The sequence below is a fragment of the Bos indicus x Bos taurus genome, chromosome 14, assembly GCF_003369695.1.
Source record: "Bos indicus x Bos taurus breed Angus x Brahman F1 hybrid chromosome 14, Bos_hybrid_MaternalHap_v2.0, whole genome shotgun sequence".
NCBI lineage: Eukaryota > Metazoa > Chordata > Mammalia > Artiodactyla > Bovidae > Bos > Bos indicus x Bos taurus.
The window spans coordinates 17,026,898-17,039,580 of NC_040089.1; positions in this window are offsets into that span (position 1 = coordinate 17,026,898).

A 12,683-nucleotide genomic window follows, 5' to 3' on the forward strand; every position below is an offset into this window, starting at 1 on the left:
AGCACTGGGGTTCTTCATTGTGGCATGTGGGATCTAGTTCCCTGACCTGAGCCCCCAGCCTAAGCCACTGAAGCACCAGGGAAGTCCTTCTAGTTCCGTCTTGAATCATTACTTAATCAATAACTGATGCATCCTATACCTATATACATATATATATTTTTTCAGCTTTACTGATGTGTAATTGACATTGAATAAGCTGCACTTTAAACTGTATTGAAAGTGTGTAATTTTATAAATTTTGACATAAATATATTCCTGTGAAACCATCACCATAATCAAGATAATGAATACATCCATCACCTCCAAAATTTTCTTCCTGACTCTTTGCAATCTTTTTATTCCTACCCCTCCCTATCCAAGGACAACCACTGATCTGCCTTCTGTTTCTTAGATTAGTTAATCTAGAAATTTATACAAAGGAGTGTTAACTAGGTACTGTTTTTTTTTTGAGGCGGGGGGTCTGGCTTCTTTCATTCAGCAGAATTATTTTGAGAGTCAACTATGCTGTTGGGTATATCAATGGTTCATATTTTGTTATCGCTGGGTAGTATTCTATGGTATATACACACCACAGTTAGTGGGTTTATTCACCTATTGAGGAACATTACCAAGAAAGCTGTTATGAACATTCCTGTGCAAGTCTCTGTATAAATATATGTTTCCATCTCTGGCGAGTAAACTCCTAGATATGGAATGGCTGGACCATATAGTAAGTGTAGGTTTAACTTTTTAAGAAAGCATCAGGCATTTTCAAAGTAGCTGTCATTTTACATCCCCACCGATACTGAGTAGTGTAGGGTATTTTCAGGTACTCTGCATCTATGAGAAGTCTGTGTAATTATAGCCATTCTAGGGTATTATGGTACCTCACGGTGATTTTAATTTCCATTTCTAGCATGACAAATGACGTTCAGTATCTTCTCATGATTATTTGCTTCTGCGTATATTTGCTCAGATCTTTTGCCTGATTTATAATTGGGCTATTTATTTTCTTATTATTGAGTTTTGAGGATTCTGTATATGTTCTGGATATAGGCCTTTTATCATATTTAAGTTTCACAAATATTTTCTCCCGTGTCTTGTTTTTTCATTCTCTTGACAGTGTCTCTGAATTTACTGTGGATGAAGGGTTGACCAGGTCAGTCACTGTGGAAGGGATCCAAACAGGCAACAGTTGGATGACAAGGGTACGTTGACACATTGTGTAGGAAAGCTGACATTGCACAGGAAAGAGCTGTTTCATTAGTAAAACAGAAATGTGTGTCATGCTGCTAACTGACACAAAGCCAGGCAATGTTTTCCATTTCCTAGATGACTATTTGGCCCTGTAAGCAAAGGGGTTAGGAGGCCAAAGCCATTACAGGTGAACTATGACACTGTGCACCTCTCCTACCCTTTAAACATCAGTGAGGACAGAAAAAGAAAATCAAAGGGATATGCTCCGAGTTGCTTAAATAAATATTCATGCCCAGGGGTACTCATAAAACATACATGAAAGCAATCCAGGGTAGTATTTCATGTGGAATCAAAAGGATTTGGCACCTACAGCTGAAATGGTACAGTATCAAAGCAGAGGGGAAAGTGTGATGTTGATCTTGACAGGCAGCAAGATCATTCCCACATACTGTGAGAAACTACTCACGTAGACTAGGGTTTCTAGAAGGCCTTCTCTTGACTAAAGGCAGGAGGGGACCAGAGGGTGAAGCTCCCATTTCCATGGCAGAATGGGCAGTGGTTGCAAATTTCCCACCTTTTTTTTTTTTTTTTAAGATTTATTTATTTAATGTTTTGGTTGTGGTTGGTCTTTGTTGCTGCACTTGGGCTTTCTCTAGTTGCGGCAAGCAAGGGCTATTCTCTAATTGCTGTATGTGGGTTTCTCATTGCAGTGGGTTCTCTTGTTGCAGAAGAGAAGCTCTAGCCCCCTGGGCTTTAGTAGTTGTGGTGCATGGGTTTAGATACAAATAATCTCAAGAAGGGGACTTCCCTGGCAGTCCAGTGGTTAAGTCTTTGCCTTCCAATGCAGAGGGTATGGACTTGATCCCTGGTCAGGGAGCTAAAATCCCATATGCCTTGTGGCCAAATAACCAAAGCATAAAAAGCAGAACAATATTGTAACAAATTCAATACAGACTTTAAAAATGGTCCACATCAAAAAAAATCTTAAAAAAATAACCTCAAGACCATCAGTTCAGTTCAGTTGCTCAGTCGTGTCTGACTCTTTGCGACCCCATGAATCACAGCACGCCAGGCCTCCCTGTCCATCACCAACTGCCAGAGTGCACTCAAACTCACGTCCATTGAGTCGGTGATGCCATCCAGCCATCTTATCCTCTGTCGTCCCCTTCTCCTCCTGCCCCCAATCCCTCCCAGCATGAGAGTCTTTTCCAATGAGTCCATAGATAATAGTAAAAAGGAGTATAATAATTAAGAAATGATAAAATAAATAATTAATAAGGACCTACTGTATAGCACAGGGAACCTTAATCAATACTCTGTAATGACCTATATGGGAAAAGAATGTAAAAGAGTGGACATGTGTATATATATATGTATAACTGATTCACATTGCTGTATAACAGAAACTAACACAACAGTGTAAATCAACTATATCCCAATAAAAATTAATTTTAAAAAAGAATGATATGTTTTGATTATGTATTATTTTTTAAATGTAATTTATTTCAACCTATAATTTAACATTTAATAATTGATTCCGAAAATTCCACAGTTCACTCTTGTAAGCTAACATGAGCCTGCTCCAACACTGCAGTGTTTCTTACTTTCATCAACTTGTTATTGGTGGTGTTGTTTGGTCACTAAGTCGTGTCCAAGTCTGCAACCCCATGAACTACAGCACGCCAGGCTTCCCTGTCCTTTACTGTCTCTGAGTTTGCTCAAACTCATGTCCATTGAGTCTGTGATACCATCCAACCATCTCATCCTCTGTTGCCCCCTTTTCCTCTTGCCCTCAATCTTTCCCAGCATCATTTTCAGTTGACTATTGCCGTGTAATACCCTACCTCAAAACTTATTGGCTTAAAACGAAACTGATTTCCTGTTTTTCACAATCCTGTGAGTTGATTGGGCTCAGCTGGACAGTTCTTCTGCTTCATATGGTGTAGCCAAGGTCACTCATGTTTGCATTCAGTTGCAGTTGAATCCTGGAATATCCTCATCTGATAGATATTCTCATCTATCAGTGCTTCTCTCCATGTGGCCTCTGGTCCTTCAGGAATCTAGCCTGAACTTTGTTCTGGCTCCCAACAAAGGAATGTTCCAACAGGACAAGCTCGAACGTGTCAGTGTTTAACAAGCTTCTGTTTCCATCAGCATGCCTGTCAATGTCCCATTGGCTGAAGTAGGCCACGTGATCATGTCTAGACTCAGTGTAGATGGGAACTACACTTGGGCAGGAATTCAGAGAGATGTGTTTTGTTGGAGGCTACTAACAAAATGGTTGACCACAGATGACCTCAGAAAATATCAGGGCACATTCGGAGGGAGTCCACAAGGAATAAATCATCTTTGAGGGGCGTTGAAGGGTTGTCCTCCTACGTGTGGGTGTGGAGTTACAAATGAAGGAGGGAGAGTGGACCAGCACCACATGTAACTGAATGATTCTCAACCAGGGTGAGTTTGCTCCCAGAACCCCAGAGGATGTTTGGCCACATCTACAGACGTTCTTGGTTATCGTAACTGCTGAGATTGTCGTTTGCTGCCAGTCATCCTTTGCACAGGGAAGGCTCTCACCAGCCAACAACTGTAAACAGCACCGAAGTGTCGACAGCACCGAGGCTGAGAAGCCCTGTGTGTGACCTCACAGCACGAACGTGGCTTGTTAATACGTGTTTTCTCTTCCCAACACGTTTTCCCCTCCTGCTGCTGACAGCATGTACAAGACATAACATTCTCTCAGAGCTCTCCAAACGCACGTTAGCCTACTTGGATTGGCTTCAAACGAATGTGACAGATGTAGCCTTTCTGGCTCCAGTGCCTTGCCAGGCAAGCATATGCATGTTTTGCACATCACATCTGCAACTAAAATTCCATGACTAAAAGAGGACACACCTCCAACTCCCAGTAAAATATCTCACATGACTTTTCCTCCAGGTTTTCCGGCTCTCAGAACCTCTTGGTATCTCTGATTGCTCTCTTCTCCAGGGGAGCTAGTCTCTTCTTTTCCTTACTATGTAACAGTTACATTTGCCCTCCTCTGCAAAGGTGTACTCACTCATTGGTTCAGTAAATGTCAATGAAATGCCTACTGCTGGCCAGGGCTGTCCTGGGTGCTGGTGTGCAACAGGGAACCAAAGTCAGTCACCTCTGCATGGAGCTGGCATGCTAGCTGGGGCGACAGACAACTAAAGAAAGAAACGATATCACGTTCGGTAATGAAAAGTAAAGAAAATTTTAAGCAGAGTAAAGGGACGAGAGCAATGGGGTGGGGTGATACTTGGATTAAGGGATTTAGGGAAGATACTGCCTGAGGGGTGATGTCTGAGCAGGGGACTGGACACTAAACAGGAGGGAGACACAAAGACAGGAGTCCTGTAATGTGTTCAGCACCCTGTGTGAGCTTTTACTTATTTATTTATTTATGGCTGTGCTGGGCCTTCATTGTTGTGCCAGGACTTTCTCTAGTTGTGCAAGGGTTTCTCATTGTGGTGGCTTCATTGTTGCAGAGCACAGGCTGTAGGTGCACAGGCTTTCAAGTTGTTGCTCCCATAGTTTGTGGAATCTTCCTGGACCAGGGATCGAACCTATGTCCCCTGCATTGGAAGGCAGATTCTTACCCACTGTGCCACCAGGGAAGTCCCATGTGGGAGCTTTGTATTTGGTTTCCAGGGCTGTCACCAACTATCACAAACTTGGTGACTTTAGGTACTTGCGTGCTTAGTTGTTCAATCGTGTCTGACTCTTTGTGACCCTGTGGACTGTAGCCCGTGAGGCTTCTCTGTCCATGGAATTTTCCAGGCAAGAATACTGGAGTGGGTTGCCATTTCCTCCTCCAGGGGAATCTTCCTGAACCAGGGATTGAAACTGCATCTCCTGTGTCTCCTGATTCTTTACCCGCTGAGCCATCTTGCTAAGTCGCTTCAGTCATGTCCAACTCTGTGTGATCCCATAGACGGCACCCCACCAGGCTCCCCCGTCCCTGGGATTCTCCAGGCAAGAACACTGGAGTGGGTTGCCATTTCCTTCTCCAATGCATGAAAGTGAAAAGTGAAAGTGAAGTCGCTCAGTCATGACTGACTCTTCGTGACCCCATGGACTGCAGCCCACCAGGCTCCTCCATCCATGGGATTTTCCAGGCAAGAGTACTGGAGTGGGGTGCCATTGCCTTCTCCGGCTGAGCCATCTTAAAACAACCCAAATGTATCTTCTCAAATCTCCAGGAGCCAGAGGGCTGAAACTGTGGTACTGGCAGGGTTGGTTCTTCCAGAGGCTCTAGGGGAGTCTGTTCCCTGCCCCTCTTATAGCTCCAGGTGGCGGCCAGCAAACCCTGAAATCCCGTCTAGCATCACTCGAATCTCTGCCCTTGTCGTCACATGACCTCCTCCCCTCTGTGTGTCTGTGTCTGTTTTCTCTTTTTATAAGGATACCAAGTCATTGCTAATCCAGTGGTTTAGCTCACCCTAATCCAGCCTAGTTTCATTTTAACTTGATTACATCTGCAAAGACTCTATTTTCAAATAAGGTCACATTCACAGGGTACTGGGGGTTAGGGCATTACTATATCTTTTGGGGGAGTACAAGTCAACCCATATCATGATTGTTTTGGGATTATCACAATGACTGGGGGCACCACTGGCATTTAGGTCGGGAGCAAGGATGCTTGGCTGACATCCTGCAGTGTATAAATTGGTCTCACACCCTTTGGAACGTTACCAAGCTATTCCTGTAAATGAAAACTGTATTTGGGATAGTTACACTAGAACCAAATTCTGTTTTACATATAAACATAAAGGATATTTACAGGGATTTTACATACACTAAATTTTCCTAGAGTCCAACTACCATACTCATTGAGGCAAGATTGTACTTATTTTCTTTCTCCTTTTTTTAAAATTGAAATATATTTCACATATAAAACTGTATAAGTTTAAGGTGTACATATGTGTTCTTTCTAATGTATGTGTGGGTGTATTCTTATTTTTGCTCCTATATTACATGATTGCATTATATATATATGTGTGTGTGTATGTGTGTGTGTTAGTCGCTCAGTCGTGTCCGACTCTTTGCTACCCCATGGACTGTAGCCGGCCAGGTTCCTCTGTCCATGGAATTCTCCAGGCAAGAATACTGGAGTGGGTTGCCATTCCCTTCTCCAATATATGTGTATACATACACATACTATTCTGCACTTTCTCTTTTTCACTCATCAAAGTATCCTGGATGTCACTCCATGTGTATTTGTAGAGATCTTCCTCATTCTTTGTTTACAGTTGCATGTTATCCTAATGTGTGACTGTACTATAGTTTACTCAATCTGTTTTCTATGTATAGAAATTTAAGTTCTTTCCAATATGTTGCAGTTACAAATAACACAATAAATAACCTTGCATGTAACTTTAAATATATATATATATATATTTTGTACGGTTACAGGTTTATCTTCAGGTTGACCTACCAAAATTGACATTGTTAGATTAAAGAATAAATGTATATGTTGTTTCTATTGTGATAAATTCCCTCCCTAGGGGTACTGATTTTTGCCAAACTAATAGGTGAGAAACAGTATCTGAGTATGGTTTTAAGTTGCATTTCTCTTATTATGAGACAAGTTTAATATCTTTCAATATGTTTTCAGTTCAGTTCAGTTCAGTCGCTCAGTCGTGTCCAACTCTTTGCGACCCCATGGACTGCAGCAGGCCAGGCCTCCCTGTTCATTACCAACTCCCGGAGTTTACCCAAACTCATGTCCATTGAGTAGGTGATGCCATCCAACCATCTCATCCTCTGTCATCCCCTTCTCCTCCTGCCTTCAATCTCTCCCAGCATCAGGGTCTTTTCCAATGAGTCAACTCTTCACATGAGGTGGCCAAAGTATTGGAGTTTCAGCTTCAACATCAGTCCTTCCAATGAACACTCAGGACTGATCTCCTTTAGGATGGACTGGTTGGATCTCCTTGCAGTCTAAGGGACTCTCAAAAGTCTTCTCCAACACCACAGTTCAAAAGCATCAATTCTTCAGCGCTCAACTTTCTTTATAGTCCAACTCTCACATCCATACATGACCACTGGAAAAACCATAGCCGTGACTAGATGGACCTTTGTTGGCAATATGTTTTAGGGTAATATAATTCTTGGTGAAGTGTCTGTGTACTTTGTCCACATTTCTGTTCAGGTTTTACTCTTTTTTTCCCTCACTTTTTACAAGTTCTTTATTTCCTTGGGGATATTAGTCTTTTATCTGTGGTATACCTTGAAACTATTTTCTTTCAACTTTATCTTTATTTTTGGCTGTGCTGGGTTTTGGTTTCATTGCTGTGCGTGGGCTTTCCCAAGCTGTGGCAAGGAGGGGCTACTCTTTAGTTGTGGAACATTGGCTCTAGGGCACCCTGGCTCAGTAGTTGTGGCGCATGGGCTTAGCTGCCCTGGGGTATGTGGAATCTTCCTGGACCAGGATCAAACCCATGTGCTCTGCATGGGCAGGTGGACTCTTAACTACTGTATCACCAGAGAAGTGCTATAATATTTGGAGCCATGTCTTTTGAGTTGTTTTGCAGACACTGAAACTCCCACCAGATGGAAGAAGTGTATGGTGCCCACAAGCACATAGACCCCAGACCTGTTGGAAATGAAAGCCTGAGGATGGTAACTCCTGATTACCTCACCACAAACCAGTCAAAAAAATGCCCACGAGCTGACTATGCCCTGCTCCTTGAACACTATAAAACTCCTTACTACCCGCTCCGGGGTGGGACACACAGTTCTGAGGGCAACTGCCCACTGTGGCCCCCTTTGCCTGGCAAAGCAATAAAGCTACTCTTTTTTATTTCACCCAAAACTCTGTCTCTGAGCTTCTACCCAGCACCAGTGAACAGAGCCTGAGTTTTGGCAACAACAGTGTGAACAGTAATGGAGCTGATGCCCCAAAACACAACCACAGTGCTTGGTAAACAGCAGGCTCTCAACAAACAAACAACAACCTCGACGTAGGTGGCAGGTAATACTGTTTCCCCTTTTCAAAGAGTCAACTAAGAGGTTAGTGACTTGCCTGTGGTCACACAATCAGCAGAGGACAGAGACAGGACTGGAATCCAGGTTGATTCTTCTACACTGTGTAGAAGGCTGCTTATTTAGTATACACACACACACAAATCAGAATAACAAATAGGAAATGCTTTATATGCTATTTAGTAATCCCCTTGTCTCCCAGTCCAGTGTGCCAAATTTTAAATCCCAGGCATATGACTACAAATACAGGACTGGTTCTGCCAGGTATATCTGAGATGAATTATTATTCTTGCCATAGCTTGTTCATCTACAAGACGGGGCTAACAAAACCCCCCTCCTACTAATTAACATAAAGATTAATTACATCTTTGCAGTGTGTTTTGGATTTCTTGAATCTAGAAGGCACTTACATGGCAGTCATTCCACTGGGATGGTGTTCCTATATAACTGTTGCGACAGAAAGCTATTTAAGTCATCAGTTCCCTGTCTGTCAGCATCACTCAACAGCGCACTGCTGAGTTTCAGCGCTAGGCAGTGTTGTGTTCTCCACTGTTGGTCTCTCTCCAATTAAAGAAAGGTATTTATTTATTTGGCTGTGCTGGGTCGTAGTTGAGGCACACGAGACCTTTCAGCTGCGGCATGAGAACGCATAGAGGTGGCACGTGGGATCTAGTTTTCCTGATCAGGGATTGAACCCAGGCCCCCTGCATTGCGAGTGAAGAGCCTTAGCCACTGGACCACCAGGGAAGTCTCTCCCTCCAATTTTTAAAGTTCTTTTTTCTTTGTTTAAAGAGAAAAAATAGGAAATATATTTTGGATATAGCAGGAGAGACATAGTTCAGGTTATCCTAACCACTAGGCCACCAGGGAACTTCATAAATTTGTGTTTCTAAAGTCTGAAATTGAATTTCAGAGTGAACGCTCTCAATTCTAGAACATGACCCAGAAATAACTCCTGACAAACACTGGGTGAACGTTGTTTCGTTCTTTTTTTCCCCCCTCATGCACCTTACTTACAATTTCATCAGAGAAACCTTATTTAGCCCTGCACTTAAGCTAGATAACCCACTTTCTCTCACTGTACCTTGGATATGTGTGCATGCGTGCTAAATTGCTCCAGCCATGTCCAACTCTTTTGAGACCTTATGGACTGTAGCCCCCCAGGCTCCTTTGTCCATGGGATTCTCCAGGCAGGAATATTGGAGTGGACTGTCATGCCCTTCTCCAGGGATCTTGCAGACCCAGGGACTGAACTCTAGGCTCTTATGTCTCCTGCGTTGGCAGGCAGGTTCTTTACTACCAGCACCACCTGGGTTATGATGGGTAGTGGCTAAAAGAAAATGGGGCGAGATTTGGGAAGGAACCACAGGCAAATTTTCCAAATGTTGTTATTTATACAGCATTTTTACTTTTATTTTATATCAAAAGTATCTTCTCATAAAGTTTGTACCAATGTACATTCCCAAACAGCTTTGTACAGGTAAGTGGTTGCTTCACATATTGGGTTGGCCAAAAAATTTGTTCAGGTTTTTCTGTAAGATGTTCTAGAAAGACCCAAACAACTTTTTGGCCAACCCAATATTTACTGTGTTTGATATCCATTAGGCCCCCAAATACTGTATATGCTTTTTAGATATGGAATATTTTGTGCCTTTTTGTTATGTAAAAAAATGCTTTTGTTAATTAATATCGAGGACGTGGTGCTGAGGAATGTTCTCAAAAAATAATAGATTGATTGAAACTTTGCAGTCTGAAGTTATATCCTGGTGGATGGAACACCCCATTCTTGCTGAAGGACCTGAAGAATATGGGTCATTGTGACACAGGCTGTTAAGTCCAAGCTCAAAGCTTTAGATAAGGAGTTTTCAGGCCCAACATCCTACGTTTATCTTAATTTTGAGATTTCCAAGGAAAGAGGACCCGGGATCAGCTTCTCAGCTTAGGCTTAGGTCTGATGTTAACACTTTATACACAGCTTCTCTCTGCTCTGATACACAGCTCCTCTCTGTTCTGAGCCTATCAAAATGCTGCTTCATTGAAGTTATGCCAGAACTCTGCCCTTCCTTAGAATCCAATAATGACCTTAGTCTCTTTTGTTTGGCAAGATGCTCAGCTTCCTCCGGAGTGCATTCTCCCTGACCAGCAAATTAAGAAATCTAACCCTCTGGACTACAAGTGTGTTCTTAGTGGTTTTTCTATTGGCTGGCTGCATCAGTCTTAAACTGCAGGTCCTGATATGACCCGGCCAACCAACATGGCTGTTCTCTTGCTCACAGTACATTCCCTGCTGCACAGTGCCTGCTTCACCTACACCTGACTCACATGGCTGGCCATCCTACCCGACCCAGCCAGTGACTGCTCTAATCTTTAGATCCGAACATCTTCCCCAGGATAGCTTATCAAAGGGGCAGTGAAGGGCACGCTCCTCCGCTAGTTTCCCTGGTAACCGATGACCCAACCTAAGGCCAATTTCCCCATAACTGTAACTTCCCCCTTTCCCAAGTAGCAAAAATTGCTACCATGTCTTGACTACCGTCTGCCACATACGGTGAGGTGTTGCTCCAGGACCTTGCTTCAGAAGTGTAAACTACCTTTATCCAGTAAACCATTGATGTCTCCATGGTTGAGTCTGGGCTCTTCCTTTGGCCTTTTTAAAAATTTTTTCTTTATATATAAATATATATTTCTATATATATATAATTGAAGAATAGTTGACTTACAATGTTTCAGGTGCACAGCAAGGTGATTCAGTCTATAGACATATGTTATTTTTCAGATTATTTTCCATTATAGGTGATTACAAGATAGTGACTATAGTTCCCTGTGCTATACAGTAAACCTTTGTTGCTTGTTTCATATCTTTTTGTTTTTAATTAAAAGCCTAGCATTCTATTCATACTAAGTTAAACAAGTAGAATCAAAACATCATACTTTTTTTTTAGTTAGACAAAAATTCACAAGTTTTCTAAAAGATATATTATACATACTATTTATATAAATGTATACAAAAGCTTTTGTACTGTGCTTGATAAAGTCTTGAGAAAGATTAACAACAACAAAAAGAGATGGAAAATTGGAAAACATAAACTAAGTGAAATGGGAGCACTAAATATGAAATAGAAAAAGTGAAATGAACTGATAAAAGTAAAAGATCATCATTTCTTTGGTCTTGAAGCTGGGCATGTAAGGGGCTCGTAGGGTCTGCAGGGTGCAGCCCAGCAACCCTACATCTGAAAACAACCAGAAAACATCTACTCTGCATCCTTTGATATATTCCTTTAACAGCATGATAGATTTTCATCTACTTGTAATTTAAGTCCTACCCAGTAAACTAGATTGAGTCTTGAGCATTTCTGCTTTCAGTTCCTTCAACAATCCAAGCCAGTTGGAGCTGTTGACTGAAGAAAAACTGCATAACCTAAAACTGATGAGTTAGGTTTTATTTGAGGAATTTACTTCCCAGGTGGTGTGAGTGGTAAAGAACCTGCTTGCCACTGTAGAAGACACAAGAGACACAGGTCCAATCCCTGGGTCAGGAAGATCTGGAGAAGGAAATGGCAACCCACTCCAGTATTCTGGCCTGGGAAACCCCATGGACAGAGGAGCCTGGCGGGGCTACGGACCATGGGGGTTGCAAAAGAGTTGGACACAACTTAGTGACTAAACAACAACATAGCTCTGAAGACCTGCTCTGAAGAGGCAAGGGAGAAGTCAGGATGTATAGGAGGTTTTGCTGAAACAAAGCAGAAATATAAAAGATTAGTACTAATCACAAAAACCAGACATCTCAAGTTAATTGTTTAGTGCTTTTCGATTTATGGGAAGATGCAAGAATCTGGCTCATTGAAATTATACCTTAGATATGCATTTTAACTATTTAGAGCCAGTATCCTGTTTTTCTCCTGGGTGCCCACTATCTGGGTGCGGCAGTGGCTGATGGCTTGATGGCAGGCAATAGTCACTGTTTACTGGAATGGAAGTCAACATTCTTTGTTTACTGACAGGGCAGGGAACATATTTGTGTGTGTGCAAAGTGGCTATTTTCTCTGCCTGGAAAACTCCTCAGAGTTTTGCTTCGGGGGGCTCAGCTCAAGGGTCACCTCCTGTAAGTTCTCTTTGACCATTTTCATCTAGAGTGGCCATCTCTCAGGAACTTCTCCAGTTGTCCAGTGGTTAAGACTCAGTGTTTCATTTCAGGGGGTTCAGGTTCAGTCCTTGGTTGGGAAACTAAGATCGTATATGCTGCAGGGTGCGGCCAATAATTAATAAAACCTGAAAAAAAAATGCCTTATGATCCAGCAATCCCACTGCTGGGCATACACACTGAGGAAACCAGAAGGGAAAGAGACACGTGTACCCCAATGTTCATCGCAGCACTGTTTATAATAGCCAGGACATGGAAGCAACCTAGATGTCCATCAGCAGATGAATGGATAAGAAAGCTATGGTACATATACACAATGGAGTATTACTCAGCCATTAAAAAGAATACATTTGAATCA